This window comes from Giraffa tippelskirchi, chromosome 9 (genome assembly GCF_054371585.1).
Source record: "Giraffa tippelskirchi isolate mGirTip1 chromosome 9, T2T-mGirTip1v1.2.pri, whole genome shotgun sequence".
NCBI lineage: Eukaryota > Metazoa > Chordata > Mammalia > Artiodactyla > Giraffidae > Giraffa > Giraffa tippelskirchi.
In genome coordinates this window covers 139,285,632-139,304,111 of record NC_137283.1, presented here as the reverse complement: position 1 = coordinate 139,304,111, position 18,480 = coordinate 139,285,632, and the positions used below count along the sequence as shown (strand labels likewise).

The 18,480-nt window shown below is 40.0% G+C and overlaps 1 pseudogene; it reads left to right on the top strand.

Annotated features, from left to right (window-relative positions):
• Positions 1-598: 598 nt before the first annotated feature.
• LOC145520240 (DDB1- and CUL4-associated factor 13 pseudogene) lies at positions 599-1,875 on the top strand (annotated as a pseudogene).
• Positions 1,876-18,480: the final 16,605 nt, after the last annotated feature.

The following is an 18,480-nucleotide window of genomic DNA, read 5'->3' as shown; positions in this document are numbered from 1 at the left end:
GTGACTTGAAAAGAAGAGTATGAGGAATTCAACCCCTTACACTTGAGAGGGATGTGTGGTAAACTAACAAACGTGCATTAATGCAAAGGGTTATAAAAGGTTCCTTGCTCATTTCTGTCATTGACTTTGTCTATGGTCTGATACATTTTCCTTACAGTGATTACAGTAGAGTGCTTAATAAACTGGGCTCAGGAATGAGTCAGTCCTTAGTTCAAGTTCTTCCTCCACATAATTATTAACTGCATTCTTTAGGGCATGTTACTTTCTTAGCCTTCCAGTCAATTTTTTTCATCTATAATCTGGTGCCAATGATACTACAGAGTTTTCTGAATGCTGCATGGGAGATTAGATATATAAAGTAGTTAGTGTAGTGTCTGGCATGAATAATTGTCCAATATATTGTTATCATCATTCTAGAAACTTTGGTAACTTTCTGTTACTCACTTGATTTGTGTGATTTGTGTCCTTTTAAAAATCATTTTAATCAATAATTGGGATGAAATAGTGATGCCATCCTTATTAAACTGGGAGACCACAGAGGTCAAGAGGGCAGAGCCAGATGGAAACCCACAAACTTAAATGAACTGATGTTTCCCTGGCTGGTCACTGAGATGGAGTCAGTTGCTTGGCAAAGCATCCAAGGAGCCTGCCTACTGTATTCTCTGTGGCATGTGATGGAGAGATTAGAATTTGGAACCTGACTAAATGAAAATGTATTCATATGGTACAAGCACATGAAGATTTTGTATAAGGAATATGTACTTGTTTTGTGGGACTTTTTCTTTTTTTTTTTTTTTTTTACTGTTGGTAGTTAAAACTCTGAAGCAAAGGAAAATGGGTGGACCAAACTATGGAGAAGAGGAGGAATGGTTGCACACAGTATTAGGAAAGACAGGATATACAGGAATTGATCATCACTGGAAAGATGTTGTTTTTGCCACATGTGGATAGCAAGTAGACATTTAGGATAAACAAAGAGTCAATCCTATATGTTCAATGACTTGGGAATTTGATGGTATAAGCGGTATTAACTTTAACCTAATAGAAACATTTCTCTTGGGAAGCTGTGCTTCTCACAGGAATATACTGTATGATATGAGGTAAGCTACTTCTCTGAAAAAGATCATCTTAATATGAGAACCAATACAATTTGCTGAAGCCCTATGGAAGTTTTCATTCTTACTGCAGCAAATGAAGATGATGACTTATATACTTTTAATATGTATGCTCTGGACAGTCCTGTAATGGTACATATGGTTCATGTATCTGTGGGGCTTGATATGGACTACTCTACTGCTGGGAAATCATTTGTGTCTGCTAGTTTTGATAAATCCATATGAACCTTACCTGTGGACAAAAGTCTATCTCACACAGAGACTGCAACATGTTATCTGTGGGATTTCCCTGGTTAAGATGCTGCACTTCCAGTGCAGGAGGTGTGGGTTAGATCCCTGGTCAGGGAATTAAGATCCCATATACAGCAAGGTGGGGCCAAAAACAAAACCAAAAACCATGTTATCTGTGTAAAATGCACTTCTGACAGCAAGTACTGTACATTGTGTACGGATATAATGAAATAAACATTCATCTATGAAAAACTAATGCTTCTGAGAAGTTGGGTGTGCTTACACCTTAAGAAAATACAGCTGCAGATTACAACCAGAAATTAAGGAGAAATTTCAGCATCATCCTCACATGAAATGTATCCCTTGTCGCTGACATCTACCAAAACCTATTTACAGTCATATTTAGGAACAGCACATCATGAAAGAAGCTTGTCGATGAAAGGAACTGAATCGTATCAAACATAGCAAGCCTGGATCCATGCGGCTTGTGTCAGAGAAAAAAAAACGCATAGTGGCAGTTGTGAAATAGTATTTGGTATTCCAACCGATATTGATGTGTAATTATTTGCTATGTTTTGATTTGTGAACTCTACAAATAAAACTAATGGCTCTAGTAAAAAAAAAAAGATGAAATAAACTTAATTGATGTTACCAAGATAATAAATAGCAGGGATTAACGTAAAATTGAATAGCATGGCAAATCCAGAGTGATGAGAGCTGAATAACAGCCACATGTAAAAGACCGCAAGGATTTTCAGCCAATATGAATCCACAGAGCAATGATGCTGTTGAACAAGTCAACGTGATCTTAGATCACATCGGTAGAACTGGACCAGACATGGTCCAGAGACCAGGAGAGTCTCGCTCTGGGTGCATATGTCACATACTCCTGGAGACAGTTCTCAGTTCTGGGGATCAGACTTTGAGAGGAAGGATAACTAAACAAAGAATATTTGGAAGAGTGTGAGTGGAGAGGGCAGAAGGACTAGAAGCCATCAGATGCAGAACTGCTGAAAACACTGAAGGGACTGCGCTGAGAGAAGGAAGTTCCTGGGTAGGAAACCTAAAGCTGTCCTCAAAATTATTTAGGTGTTAGGCCTGCCTGCTCGGACCAGCTGCCTGCAATCAGTGAGGGGGTGTTTCATGGGGAAGATCTCAGCAAACATAACCACTACGTTTCTGCTAGCCAGAACTGACGGAAAAGGGGAGGGCTGACTTATAGGATGTGGAACCCATTTGTGCAGGCACTTACACAGAATCCAACAATTCCTTCATCTGGGAATGTCATCCAGGAGACTCTCGGAGAGGTAGAGGATCACACCGCAAAATTCCAAAGCCTTCCACGTCTGTTTTTGGAGACTCAAATATTCATTTTCAAGTACTTATCACCTGCTGGGACCCAAAAACCTTCAAGGGGGAATATGATTCTGAGATTGTCATCTTGATCAGCCTAAGGTTTTGATATAGATTTTCAGGAATACAAGTGTTTCATGAGCCATGAATTCTTGAATAGTTTTCAACTGCTCTCTTCTTAAGAATATTTTTTTAATTTTTATTAAAATATAGTTGATTTACAATTGTTGTGTAAGTTTCAGATGTATAGCAAAGTGATTCAGTCATACATATATATTATGCATATATATGTAAGGTGTATTATATATATAAAAATATATATATTCTTCAGAATAGTTTTATACTTCCCACTAAATTAAGCCAATCACCTTTCTCTCAAAAATTTCAGCTTTTTCTACTAGTGGTTAGCATTTGTTCTATCAACTTATGGAAGATGTCAGGTTAAATAACTTAGTGGTTTGCTTTACACTAAGCAATAACGTCTATGAAGTTATCAGCTACAGTGACATTTCAGAACTATTGAAGATCAAGTGATTGCTATTTCTAGTTTCTAAAACTCCTCCGTCTCCATTGCCAACTATGTTTCCAAACAGGAGAGGGAGGCAAGATTATTTCAGGAAACCATAAGCACTTACTTTTATGCTTTGATCTGAAATCTTTCTTTGGAGAGTTGTTCGGCAGCTGAGTTGAATAGGCCATGTGTGACAGATATTAGAAGAACTGGCCTCAGGGAGCAAGTGTGCTTCCTACTCTAGTTGATGGTTTGTACAGTAATCTTGGGGGCTGAGAAAATAAGCAATCTGAGAGCAGAAACCTTAGCTTATACATCTTTGTATCCCTCCCAGCTCACAGCACAGCCCCTGGTGCATAGTAGGCAGACAATATGTTTACTGCCGGAATGAATGAATTAGTGAATACGACTAAATGAATGGATGGATAATGTGGACAGATGGCACCGAGGAAGAATCTGCTTGAGGGTTTAAGTTAGGCATGTCAGAGTTCAGCTCCAGTTGCTGAGCTAAATTTCTGCCCCTCATCTGACCAACTCCCCTCTATGGAGCTTGACGATCGTGGAGCCTGTGGGTAGAATGTATTCTGGGGGAGATGAGAGCTGCCTGATATGAGAGATGATATCAGAGATTAGTTAACCGTATGGGCTTTGTCCCGGGGGAGGTGTGTGAAATGAATCAGATTAAACAAAATTGATAATGTGAATGCTTAATCAAACAGACAAAGGTAGTCTGCGCAGCTAATTAGGGGCAAATAGAGCGTCCCTCTTGTACCTCATTTAACTGACAAATTGTGCAGACAGTTTTAATGGGAGTCTGTTTAGCAAAGAGAAGGCTGTATAGTTGACAGCTTGGCAAAATGTGGTTTCTGTAACACCACATGATGCTTATGGAAATTAGCCTGGTGCAGCTGAGCTCGGAGCAGTCCTGGGATGTGCAAATTACGCAAAACGGACCTTGCACACACCGCTTGCTGTGGCATTCTTAAAGACAAAGAACTCATTTTTAGTATTTTCAAAAGTCAGAGGGTTTGGACTCTGAACATTCAGTGAAATCTTGCCATTGCCCTACCCAATGCAGAAGTTGAAAAGTAATGTGAGAGAAACTTCCTATTTAGAGAAGTTTCATTCAGACAAATGACAAGCTGTGACCTTTTGCCTGTGGAAGAACTGACTTCAAGTAAGCCAGGCAACTTCAGGAGATCAGAGTGACCCACACCCAAAGATAACTTCATCTATGGAAGCTCCAACAGGTTTAGATAAATTGTCCCAGAATTTCCCAGCATGTTCACCAGGCTCAAACCAGCACCTCAACTTCTCACTCTGTCTTTCAAACCTCAACAAACCTGGTTCCCGTCTCCTTTTCCGAACTAAGCAACTTCCTCCTCTGATATTTTTACATCTTTGGACTTGCCATGTTGTTGGAGATTGTGGGAGAATTTCTGGGAGCAAGTGTTCTTTTGGGAGGAGCATGCTGGTTTCCCAGGTTCGTGGGGTATCAGCTCTCAGGAGTCCATCCAGAAGGAGTCTGTTGTGAACAGAGTCATTTGCTGCTCCAAGGAGAACTGGGGGAAAGAATACAACTAGGGTTGGTGTGGAGACAGAGGGGGCTGGTTCTCAGAGGCTCTCTCTGTGGGGCTGGCATGCCAGGGACGAACAGTCACCAGGGTTCTTAGCCTGTGTGCCAGCCCCAGGATGTCATTGTCTGAGAGCAAGACCTGGAACCAGGCATTGAATTCACAGTGCGAGGAAGAGCTTCCCTGCCTTGCCTACCCATGCATGGCTCACGGTGTCCAGCCCACTAAAGGGAATACGGCCATGCATGAGGAGTAGTCGTTTAATGAAGTGATTTTTGTGAATCACTCCACCAGTCAGACATGGTCCCTTCCGGAAAATGAACAGTTTTGCATAAAATGGTCCATTAGTGTCAATGGAGAGGGTCTGACCTCCTTCGGCTGCTCTGCAAGCCTAGTCAAGTGGAACAACCAGGGCTGTGCTTGGAATGGAAGACGATGTCTCTACCCCAGGAGACTTTGCTTGACATCACAATGCATTAAATGGAAAAAATAAGAATAATTCCCCCTTCAGTGGGCAAAGTATAATTTTAGCAAAGTTGGAGACGTACTTAAACATTTTCATATACACCTGATTCTTTAAAATTATGGCAGATAATTTATTTATTAAAGCAGAATATTTTAAGCCAGCAGGATGACTGTGTTTTCATCACACCAAAGTGACATCACTCACACTTTCAAAACTCTACTGATGCTAAGGTGAATCAAATTTGTTTTTCACTTTTTGCTGTGAAGTTTGGCTTTTCTTTCTTTTTTCCCTTGGAATTAAATTCTTTTTCCCCAAGCTTTACAGATTTAATATGTTTTTCTTTTATGTTAGTACATTGTGAAATATAAGTGCAGAAGGGTGAATATGGTGAGCACCCACATCACCACCACATGAGTTAAGATATGGAACACTGACAATGATTAACAATATTTTTTTAATTAATACATTTTTTTTAATGGGTGGAAAGTTGCTTTACAGCTTTTTGTTGGTTTCTGCCGTACAAAAATGTGAATCAGTCATAATTATATATATATATATATATAGATAGATCTCCTTTCTCTCCCTCCCCTCCCCCACCCCACCTCTCTAGGTCATTACAGAGTGCCAGGCTGGGCTCCCTTGTGTTATTTAGCAACTTCCCACTAACTGTCTATTTTACACATGATAGGCTATATATTGGGGTAGGAAATGGCAATCCACTTCAGTATTCTTGCCTGGAAAATTCCATGGACAGAGGAGCCTGGCGAGCTACCATCCAGGGGTTCACAAAAGAGGACTGGGCGACTGAGCACAGTGTATATGCGTCAGCGCTACTTTCTCAATTCGTCCCATCCTCACCTTTCCCCACTGTGTTCACAAGTCCATTCTCTACTAGGTACATAGGTATCATTTTTCTAGATTCCATATATATGTGTTAATATACAGTACTCGGTTTTCTCTAACTTACTTCATTCTGTATAAGAGGCTCTAGGTTCATCCACCTCACTACAACTGACTCACCCTGGTTTCTGTTTATGGCTGAGTAGAAAAACATCTATTTCTGCTTTATTGACTATGCCAAAGCCTTTGACTGTGTGGATTACAATAAACTGTGGAAAATTCTGAAAGAGATGGGAATACCAGACCATCTGACCTGTCTCTTGAGAAACCTGTATGCAGGTCAGGAAGCAATGGTTAGAACTGAACGTGGAACAATAGACTGGTTCCAAATAGGAAAAGTTGTACATCAAGGCTATATATTGTCACCCTGCTTATTTAACTTACATGCAGTGTACATCATGAGAAACACTGGCCTGGAGGAAGCACAAGCTGGAATCAAGATTGCCGGGAGAAATATCAATAACCTCAGATATGCAGATGACACCACACTTATGGCAGAAAGTGAAGAGGAACTAAAGAGCCTCTTGATGAAAGTGAAAGAGGAGAGTGAAAAAGTTGGCTTAAAGCTCAACATTCAGAAAACAAAGATCATGGCATCTGGTCCCATCACTTCCTGGGAAATAGATGGGGAAACAGTGGAAACAGCATCAGACTTTATTTTGGGGGGCTCCAAAATCACTTCAGGTGGTGATTGCAGCCATGAAATTAAAAGACGCTTACTCCTTGGAAGGGAAGTTATGACCAACCTAGACAGCATGTTAAAAAGCAGAGACATTACTTTGCCAACAAAGGTCCGTCTAGTCAAGGCTATGGTTTTTCCACTAGTCATGTATGGGTGTGAGAGTTGGACTGTGAAGAAAGCTGAAAGCCGAAGAATTGATGCATTTGAACTGTGGTGTTGGAGAAGACTCTTGAGAGTCCCTTGGACTGCAAGGAGATCCAACCAGTCCATCATAAAGGAGATCCTGGGTGTTCATTGGAAGGACTGATGTTGAAGCTGAAACTCCAATACTTTGGCCACCTCATGCGAAGAGTTGACTCATTGGAAAAGACCCTGATGCTGGGAAGGGTTGAGGGCAGGAGGAGAAGGGGACGACAGAGGATGAGATGGCTGGATGGCATCACCAACTCGATGGACATGAGTTTAGGTAATCTCCAGGAGTTGGTGATGGACAGGGAGGCCTGGCATGCTGGGATTCATGGGATCGCAAAGAGTCGAACACGACTGAGCTACTGAACTGGACTGAACTGAACTGAATATTCCATTATATAAATATGCCACAACTTCTTTATGCATCCATCTGTGAATAGACATCTAGGTTGCTTCCATGTCCATCCTTTATTGAATGGATTTATATGACCATTCTTTACTTGTTCCTCCACTTGACTTTTGCATTTTTTGAACAATGAATCATAAGAAGCAATTGGGGAGTCAGCAAAACACATTTGCTGGAAAAATAGTTAATGTAATTTGAAGTGACTATGAAAACAACTTCTTGGTTTTTAAAAAAAATGTTTGCCATGCTTAAGTTACTAAGTTGATTGTTTCTTTTTAAGAGAAGAAAAATGAGTAATAAAATGTGTTTATTAAAGAAAAGTGAAGAGATTCTGCAATAATAGTAATAATAGCCTGTAAAAGAATCAATCTATGCCTAAGACATTATCTTTGTCTTCTACTTTTGACAGCTCGACTATAACCAGAATCTGTTTTATGTATGTGAAAGCTTGAAAAATATTCTCATTTCTAGAAATTTTAACCTTGTGCAGGAATCATCACTCTTGTAAGATGGATTGACATTGTTATAAAAAGACATAAATGTAACTATTCCTCCATAGAAAAATTGAAATATTGACAACAGTTTTCAACTTTAAAGAAGTGCAAAGGAAATAAAATGTCACATTTGACTACAATATTTTTATATCATTTATGTAGTTCTGTAGATCAGTTTTGCACTTTGATTTACTCATGATATCAGCAAAATCTTTTTTTTCAGATAGTTCTTCTTTGATGGAAGTGATATGTTAGTATGTAATTTAAAAAAAACAACAGAAAGTGTTTCATGATTGAAGAAAGACTTAGGAGCCTGCATTTATCCAAATTATTGGCCCAGCATTTTATACATACTGGACTTCAGCTTTACCCAAACCAACCAGGACTTGTCTTCATGGATCTATGTCAGGAGGCAGCTTTATTAATGATAAATTTTTCATTCCATTCCCTTCAGTGACCTGCCTACGGGGCACTTCTTGATTAAATCACCAGCATCCAAAGTGGAAAAGAGTTAATTACTGAGCAAGTGCAGTTTGTATGCAACTAATTGATAACATTCTGCTGCTGCTGCTAAGTCGCTTCAGTCGTGTCCGACTCTGTGCGACCCTATAGACGGCAGCCCACCAGGCTCCCCCGTCCCTGGGATTCTCCAGGCAAGAATACTGGAGTGGGTTGCCATTTCCTTCTCCAGTAAATGAAAGGGAAAAGTGAAAGTGAAGTCGCTCAGTCGTGTCCGACTCTTAGCAACCCCATGGACTGTAGCCTACCAGGCTCCTCCGTCCATGGGATTTTCCAGGCAAGAGTACTGGAGTGGGGTGCCATTGCCTTCTCTGATAACATTCAGGCCTCTCCAAATCCAGTTGCGGCCTAAATGACTAGATTTCACAATTCAGAGAATGACAGCTTTGCCACTGAAGTTGCTTAACCTTAAGAGATGCACCTGGTCATTGTATATGATCTCTAAGCTTTGAATAAAGGCCAGAGATTAAGAGAGGAATAGGGAGAGAATTAACCAGTAGAGGAGCCAAGGAAATGAATGATGGCCTGGCCTGCCAGCAATCCAGAGTTAAAAGTGTTCTGGGCAGCATGAGTAAGACTAGGATTGAATTAATAGAGAAAGGAAAAAGGCCATCTGACTCAGGCAAGGTAAGATTGAAGGACTGTTTGCATTTTTGCCTAAATCAACATTTCTTTCTGGGCGCTGTTGCTCATGATAAGAAAAAATAGACATAATTACTTGATAAGTCAGGCCAAAATTTTTCCTCTATCTTTCTGACACCATTTGATTTATTTTTACACTTACTGGAGTGATTCTGGCTATAAAACATGATCTTTATATTATTTAGCATTTGGCAGTTGGTTGCTCCTAACATCTTTGATATTAGTTTTCAAGCTTCCACTCTAGATCTGAAGTCCATGTTTGTTGATGGCAAAATGCCTAGATGGCAGAGCAGAAATTCAGGCAATTGTCTCACTGTCTTTTTGTCACATGACTGACAGTCTTACTTTCTTGATGCAACTTTAAGCGACACATGAACTTAAGCAATTTATGACATGTGAAGTCTCCAAAAGTTCCAAGAAAATAAAGGGTCAGAATATAAAAATAAGTTTATCTTATTTTCCCATTTTGCTCTCTAATAGGTGAGTTACAGCACTTGGAATATGGTTAGAAACTATAGGTTCTACTGACTAAGTGAAATCAAGCTGTTTTATTTTACTGTTTCACTTCAAATTTCGCATTATTAGCTGATCAGATCTATATAGGTACCAAAACAAGCTTATACTTCTAAAAATATTTTTGAGCCAAGTCATGTTTAAGTGACTACCAAGATCACAGAAAAAGATTAAGAGCTAACAATCTGTCCCTTCATTTCTGTTTGGTGTTAGTCACTCAGTCGTGCCCAACTCTTTGTGACCCCATGGACTGCAGCCCACCAGGCTCCTCTGTCCATGAGATTTTCCCGGCAAGGATACTGGAGTGGGTCGCCATTTCCTTCTCCAGGGGATCTTCCCAACCCAGGGATCAAACCCGGGTCTCCTGCACTGCAGGCAGATTCTTTACCGACTGAGCTATAAGGGAAGCCCCTCTGTTTGGTAATATGTTCTAAATTTCATCTTCAGAATTTATATAATGACAAAATTAGTATTCATTTCAGAGAAAAAGATATTAATTAAATTATTCGGATTCTGTAAAAAGTAGTTATTCAACTGATTTTTTTTTTACTTTTTGCAGTCAGTCCATAGTTGCTCCTAATAAATTTGCAAAACTTGTGTAAAAGGTTTTAAAGGGACTTGTAATTCAGTATTCAGCTCTGATACTAATGAGTTCTTTCAAATAGCATAACTGAGTTCTTAGGACCTTGACTCTTCTTCTGTCATCGGAAATGACAAGCCATTCTGCCACCTAGATGGCCTCCAACCATTATTCTTTGGTATCATTGCTTGTGAGGGAGGGTGAAGGAAGGAGGAGATCAGAAAGCATTTGGAAAGCCAGAAAACTCACCTTATTAGAGAGCAAATGGGAGTATAAGATAAGCTTATTTTTATATTCTGATCTTTATTTTCTTATAACTTTTGGAGACTTCACTGTTTCTGTCATTAGCAAATCTAAAGTTCTGGACTGCTTTGTCAGCCTGGCACAACAAAAGTGGGGGTGGACGGCCAGCCACTGTCTACACAGTGGTGCTTGAGTTAATTGATAAACCTCTCCTTTTTATGATCACTGCTCGCCTTCTGTCTACAGCCACACAGCCTATTACCCCTGTGAGGCATTGAGATGTCCTTGTGGAATTCTAGCAGATATTGGAAATTGTGGTGGCAAATTAGCAGGGGCCACAAACCAGAAGTGACAGCTCCAGTCCCCGGATGGGGGGAATGTAGCAATCCCTTGCCCATAGCAATTGGCCAGGCTTATCATATGGACTAATCACAACAGATCTGGGGAAATAATGGGCACCAGATGTTATCGCTTTGTAGGCTTGAGCTCCCCAGAGACTACAGCCATGATAGGAAAGCTCCCTGAAAACAGGAACACGATTCTGTTGCTTATTAATCAAACCAGGAGGCTGAGTGTGATCATCTTCTCCTTTCTCAGCACCATGTTTTCTTTCTGCTGTGTTGATGAATAGGGAAAACATTTTCTCTGTGTGTGTGTGTGTGTGTGTGTGTAAGAGAGATAGAGACAGATATGGAATCTGGAGGAGACAACCAGGAAATGTCTATTACACACAAGCACACACACAATTCAATTTATTATCTACAAGAATATGTCCCAGAATTAAATTTATTTCTTAACTCAATTATATTCAGCTTTGAAAGTTCAGGAAGAATTAAATCTCTTCAACTTTAAGAAGATTATATGTTTTTAACACGTGTTAACAATGAAAAAAGGGGCTCAGTGATGAACCAAATTCTTATTTCTATTGGCCTTCCTGATAATGTGCCATGGATATTCCCAGGGATCATAAATCGAGCTCATTTAGAACTGATGGGATTCAGGACACGTTACCACAAGAAATGGTGCTTTGACATGTTGAATATTTTAAGCTGAGAGTTTGAGAAACAGCAGAAGCAGAATGGTCTTTCTGACCTTCTGCAGTCCCCCTAACCTCACCCCTGAAGAAGATCATAAGACCCTCATGTGAAAGATGCCTTCCCTGGAGGAAAGGAACATCTTTACTACAAACATGGTCCAGCCCTGAGAAGAGTCCAAACAAGCAGGTCTTCTTAGTTTCCCCTAACTGGGGGAAAAACTTTCTGTGCTTACCCCATATTCCTCAACCTAATATATTTCTCCACAGCTCTCCACCCTTCATCAAACCTAGCATAAAAACACTTGGGTTTAACTGTCTCTTAGGTTCTTCATTTCCTTGTGAAGGCTCCTATGTCACGTAAAACTTATACTGAATAAATGTGGATGCTTTTCTCCTGTTAATCAGTTTTTATCAGTTGAATTTTCAGACCCAGCTAGAGTATAGTTCCCTATGTTATACAGTGGCTTTATTGATTATCTATCTTATATATAGTAATGTGTATATGTTAGTCCTAAACTCCTAATTTATCCCTCCCCTCTTTCCCCTTTGGTAACTATGTTTGTTTCCTAAGTCTGTGAGTCTATTTCTGTTTTGTATGTAAGTTCATTTGTGTCATTTTTTAAAATTCCACATCTAAGCAATATCATGCAATATTTGCCTTTCTCTCTCCATCTTATTTAATATGATTATCTCTAGGTCCACCCATGTTGCTCCAAATGGCATTATTTCATTCTTTTTTTTTTGGTTGAGTAATATTCCATTGTGTATATGTACTACATCTTTTTTATTCATTCACCTGTTGATGGATATTTATGTTGCTTCTATGTCTGGGATAGAAGCTCCAATACTTTGGCCATCTGATGCAATGAGTCGACTTATTGGGAAAAAACATGATGCTGGGAATGATTGAAGGCAAAAGGAGAAGCAGGTAACAGATGGTTAGGTAGCATCACTGACTCAATGGAAATGCATTTGAGCAAGCTCCCAGAGCTAGTAGAAGAGAGAAAGGCCTGGTGTCACATGCAGTCACAAATAGTCAGACATGACTTAGTGACTGAACAGCACAACAGATAGTTAGTGATGTTAAACATTTTTTCATGTACCTTTTGGTCATCTGAAGAGTGACTTATGTGGACCCATTCTAGAATTTTGGGGGGGGCATATAAAACTAGAACCCTGAGTTCCTCCTTATTCATATCACATTCTTTCTTTGTCCTCTCTCCTAACCTCCCACTAATAAGAAAGGGCTTCAAAATTAGCCCTCAAGTGCCCCAAAAATCTCTCTTATATTGTCAACCTCTTCCTTATTTGAAGGCCTAATTAGGCAATGACTTTCCACCTTGGGTATTCTGTGTTTCTTTCAGAACTTCTCAGTGACTTATTAGAGTAAGCTGGAAAGATAAATCCCTATGATTCAATGCAAGATCATATGCTAATGCTTAGACAAAAGAACAGGCCCTTGGGTATCGGTGAAGACACAGCCAGTTGGTAACATTTTGTCAGTTATCCTAAAAACATTGTCCAAATCCTATGCTGTGGAGATAAACCATTCTAATAATCGCCAAGTTCAAAGATATGGAGCTGGTTCTCACATAAGCTTTGTCACATGCAACTCCATTTACTTCTCAGTAACTTAAAGCTAGAAAGAAGTTACAGATATTTTCAATCAATATGTCTGATCTGTAAGTATTTGCAGTCAAGGTTATTTAAAGATAATAAAGATGTATTAATATGGACCTCACAAAATCAGAATTTCTGATTATTTGAGAAATGCCTAAGATAAGGTTTAACCTGATATTTTCTCTAAAAGGAATGTTTACCACATGAATAGCATAAGCAAACTCAAGACAGCAGTTTCCAGTTGATTGTGAAAGTAAACCATTCTCAAGCAACTTTAGCAGAAATGCTCATTTATGTACAATTGATGTGGCACAATCAGCTTTTATCTGTTGCTAACTCATTAAAGTCTAGTCGATAAAATAGTCTCCTAGAAGCTACCACTAGAGAAGATTCTATTTCTCTTGCTGAGTCTACTTAAAAGTTAATAGAGTTTCACTTCTTTAGAAGGGCTTGATAATTCAGACTCTTCCCTAGTTAGCCAGCATTTTGCAGAAAATGAGTTCTAGGTGGTGAGGCTTGCAGCTCCACATGCAGTTTTCCCATCTGAACATATCGGGGCAGGTCAGTGTAAGTTGCACCCCATAATTCACATCCTCTAGTTAGCTGACCCATCCCAAGAGGCTTCCCCCCCATTAAGTTCCTAGGTAGACAACAGAAAACACAGTCCTGGGTGCTTCATTCTTTCCTTGCTCAGCTCCCCAGGTAGCTTTTAAGTTTGAAAAATCCTTTCTTGGTTCTTTCTTCTCTTTTTAGTCTACACATTGCCTGAGTTGTGTTTCTAGAGACGCATTTTGCCCTGAAACCTTTGCCAAAATGATGATGAAATAGGAAACAGAAATTGAGGAAGAAACAATCCCATTGGAGAGAGGGAGATGGTGAGAGAGATGAAGGAGTGGAACAAATAGAAGTTCAAGCCGAGGGTAGTGGAGAAGGAAGGGAAGGACCGAGGATCGAGGGAGGGAAGGAAGAAAAATGCATCAGAGAGGTAGAGAGGATTCAGTTGAGATGGAGGGAAGAAGAAGAGGTAATGAATACATACACTTGCACAAAGCTGGATGGGTTGGGGTGAGAAGAGACGAAGTAGAAGAAAAATAAAGGAGGAAAATATCAATGAGCTGCTATCAACCTCTGACTGGGCGGGGTCAATCTTTTTTACATTTTCTGAAAGTTCCTTGCGTTTTTTTTTCAGCAGAGTCATTAACAGTTGTATGGCTTCTCTCTGTCTTTATCCCTACAATTCTAAAGTCAGAAAAGAAAATTATTTTCACATTAGCAACTCATTAAATGCCTCCATGCTTGTAACTGAATCACGGCTGGATCTGAGTGCATTGTCTTTACACATCTGAATGCCTACTTGGAGACATTATTAGCCAGGGCATCTAGGCTGGGGGCCCTTCTGTCATGCATATGGGTAAGTGGGTGGGGTGGGACCCTGCCAGAGTCATCCATCATCTTCCATCAATGTCACCACCACCTGCAGGGACCCAGCCAATGGTCAGTCAGTCACTCAGGCCTGACAGCTGGCCATCAGTCCCCAGTGGGGGCTATGCTCAGGGCTTCCAAGGTATTAGCTACTGGCTCTTTTTTGCTAAGACCAATAAGTTCTAGGAAGCATTCCACCTTCAGAAATATATTAAAGATGCTAGTGATATTGCTCACCTGCCTAACAACTGGTCAGCGTCAGGCCAATCGAAGGGGACATTTGCTCGGTATTCACTTAAAATTATGAAAGATCATCTTTAAAAATGAAAACTGGACAGTTCAAGAAAACATAGCAGGGACTTTTTACGCAAAAACATACATTGGTGTTTTGTTTTTATGCGTGTTTATGACACATTGATACCAAGCAAATCCAGGCAACTAGCTGTCTAATTAGATGAAGTATTAATGAGTGAAGCCTTTCTCATTGTCATAAACTCTCTTTGAATACTTTAAAATTCACACCTCCTTTTTCAAAATGAGGGCTATCAACTAACTACACATCAATATGAAATAAAATTTACAGTCTTAAGTATATAGTTTCAGGAATTTTTGCATATGTACAAGTGACTATAACCATCCCTAGATCACAATATGGATTATATACTTCTTCCCCAATCACATATCTCATAACATTTCATATTACAGTGACTTATGAATATTGTATCTCCTTTATTTACAATAAAGGTGGTTTATGGGAAAAACATGTATTTGGTCATTCAGATGACCAGATATGTTTCTCATATATATTCGGTCCTCATCCACAGTTTCTGGCTCACAGCTTCTCAAACCCTTTGAATTTCCTAAGCAATAATAGCAAAGTATGCGGTCTCATGTCCTAAGTTCCTGAAAACACTTCAGAGAAGATGACTACTGGGTGGGAGCTGTTTGCCAGAAGAATCAACTAAGTTGGAGTTTTCAGTCCCACCCCCTGATTTCCAGGAAGGGGTGAGGGGCTGGAGGTTGAATCAATTGCCAGTGGCCAATGATTTAGATAATCACAACTACGTAATGAAGCTTCCTTAAAAAACCCAAGGCACAGCTTTTTGTCCTTTTTTGGATAGTTTCCACATTGGGGAACCAGAAGGCTTCTGAGTGCCTCCATGCCAAGCCCTAAGTTCCAAGAAGACAGAAGTTCGTTTTTGGGGGAACTTGCCCCATGTAGCTCTTCATCTGGTTGTATTTTGCAATATCCTTTTGTAATAAATAGATAATCTAGTGAGTGAGTTTTCCCAAGTTCTATGAGTCATTCTAGCAAGTTAATTAAGCCTGTGGAGGGGGTTATGGGACCCTCTGATTTGTAATCTGTGGGTCAAAAGCACAGGAAACAACCTGAGGTCATAACTGGCATCTGGAATGGGGGATGGGGTGATTTTGCAGGACTGAGTCCTTTGCCTGTGGAATCTGGTTCTAGCTCTAGGTAGATATGGTCAGAATTGAGTTGGATTGTTAGAAACCTTGCTGACTTCCAACAGTTGCTTGTGGGTGTGGGGAAGCCTCCACATACATAGGTTGGAATTGGGTCCAGGAACCCTCTTTAGGTAACAAACAATTAAAAATAGGGTCTTAGACTTTTCATGCTTGTGGTTCTCACAGTGCCTGGCTTAATATTTTACTTGTAGTAGGTGCTTCATTTTTATTTTTAATTAAAGATTCCTAAGTAATTTTTCCCAAGTAATGTTGAAGTCAGAATAGGTCTTAAAATCTCATATACTTAATAGAGGCTTTAACAAACATGAGATCAAAGAGAGAAGAAAATATAAGAGAATGAAATGGAAAAGAAACTCACTCACTTCTCAACTGCTAACACTGAAGTTCATTCAACAAATATTTTTTAAACAAGTGCTGTGTGGTAGGTACCAGGTTCTACGCTAGAATAATTGGTGAACACACCTCTGCTTTTGTTTACGTTGTGATGCAGAAATGACTATCCAGTCAGAGAGGAAGAAGTATAAGGGTTTATGTGAGAGATTTTTATGAGAGAAAAAGATCTTAGACATATTTGAATTGTTTTATCAAAATGTAAATGGCTCTTTTATTCTATAGAGAGGCCAGAGAAAATGTACTGCTAGCCCAACTCTAAATGGAAAGCAAAAGTAGGAAGTCTGTGTATTTATTTTAACTCACTATGGGAACACTTGGGACAGGGCATATGGAAACTTAGTACTGGGATGGAGTACATCCATACTAAACCGCTTCAGCTGTGTCTGACTCTTTGTGATCCTAAGGACTGTAGCCCATCAGGCTCCTCTGTCCATGGGATTTTCTAGGCAAGAATACTGGAGTGGGTTGCCATGCCCTCCTCCAGAGGATCTTCCTGACCCAGGGATCGAACCCATGTCTCCAGAGGCTTCTGAATTCATGCAGATTCTTTACTGCTGAGCTACCTGGGAAGCCCTCTGGGATGGAGACTTAATATTAAATTTGAAACAATTGCCAGTATCACGGTGAATAGTGATCATGGTATGCAAGAGAGGTACTTAGCTGACTGCTAACATTTCTATTAATGGATATTTAGGAGAGCTCTACATTTCTCCATCAGGATCAAATGCCTTTCTCCACAGGCCTCTGATTTTACTTTTTTCTTCCTTGGTCTTAGCTCCTTAAATCTGTTTTTGACTGTCATACTCCTCATGAAGAACCATGCCTGCTCTATTTTTTAAGTCAATCCTGGAAGATTTTTAAACATATCTAATAGACTTCACCCCAGAGTCCACAGGAGTCTGAACTAAATTATACTCACTTGACCCAATATAATTGGTCTCTCTAGCTCTAAGACTCCTTCAGCACCAACTAGGCAAGTCAGTTTCACAAAGGTGAGGCTTAGGGCCCAACTGTCTTCAAGTTTCATCACTTTCAGTTCCTGGGTTGGTCCAACCCTTATGCCTGGGCTTCCCTATGAGGACTCCACAGTGGCCTAGTCAGTCTCTCTGTAGGTTTCTAAGCACATTACTTTGAACCCCAGTATGCCTGGATGAGATCAAATTCTTACTTTCACCTTTCCTATGTCAGCATCCTGCCTTCTTGTTGAAGCTGGGCTGCATCCTGGCAGAAATGTCAGAGTGACACAGCATGAGAATGTATCCTCCATCTTAGTGTTGCTCTGCTAGGCTGGACCAGGCAATTGGACCATCTGGAAGTAACTAAATCATGTCTAACAACTTTACCTTGACATGCCCAGTTATTCTTTCCAGGACCAGGCTCTGACCTATTTCACAGTGAACACATTTACAACTGCTCCCTGGCCTTAAGATTGCCAAAGTCCCAGACTAACTGAGGTTGAACACACCAAATCTTGAAACACCTCACACGTTTTGATGATTTATTCATGGAACCCAGGACAGAAGGAATAAAATCACAGAAGTCACTCTGCCTAGACCTTTGTCTTCAAGATGCTGCTGCTGCTGCTGCTAAGTCGCTTCAGTCGTGTCCAACTCTGTGCAACCCCATAGACAGCAGCCCACCAGGCTCCTCTGTCCATGGGATTCTCCAGGCAAGAATACTGGAGTGGGTTGCCATTTCCTTCTCCACTTCAAGATGCAGTATTCTTAAATTGTCCTAGATGAGAGCTATTAATTATTTGGAAAGCTATAAAAATTTCAAGGTTCACACAAAAAAAGTAGATATTGGTAAAAAAAAAAAAAAAAGAGAGAGAGAATATATGAGTGCAAAAAAACATTGTTTTTGTGGTAGGTCTGAGTAATGTGTGACATTTTAAACATGTGTTGACTTTTTTAAAAGTCTTTATTGAATTTGTTACAATATTTTTTCTGTTTTCCATTTTGGTTTCTTTTGGCTGCCATGCATGCAGGATCTTAGCCCCCAGCCAGGGATCAAACCTGCATCCCCTGCATTGGAAGGCAAAGTATTAACCACTGGGCAGCCAGGAAAGTCCCCATGTGTTGGCTTGAACCAAACTTTCCTCTA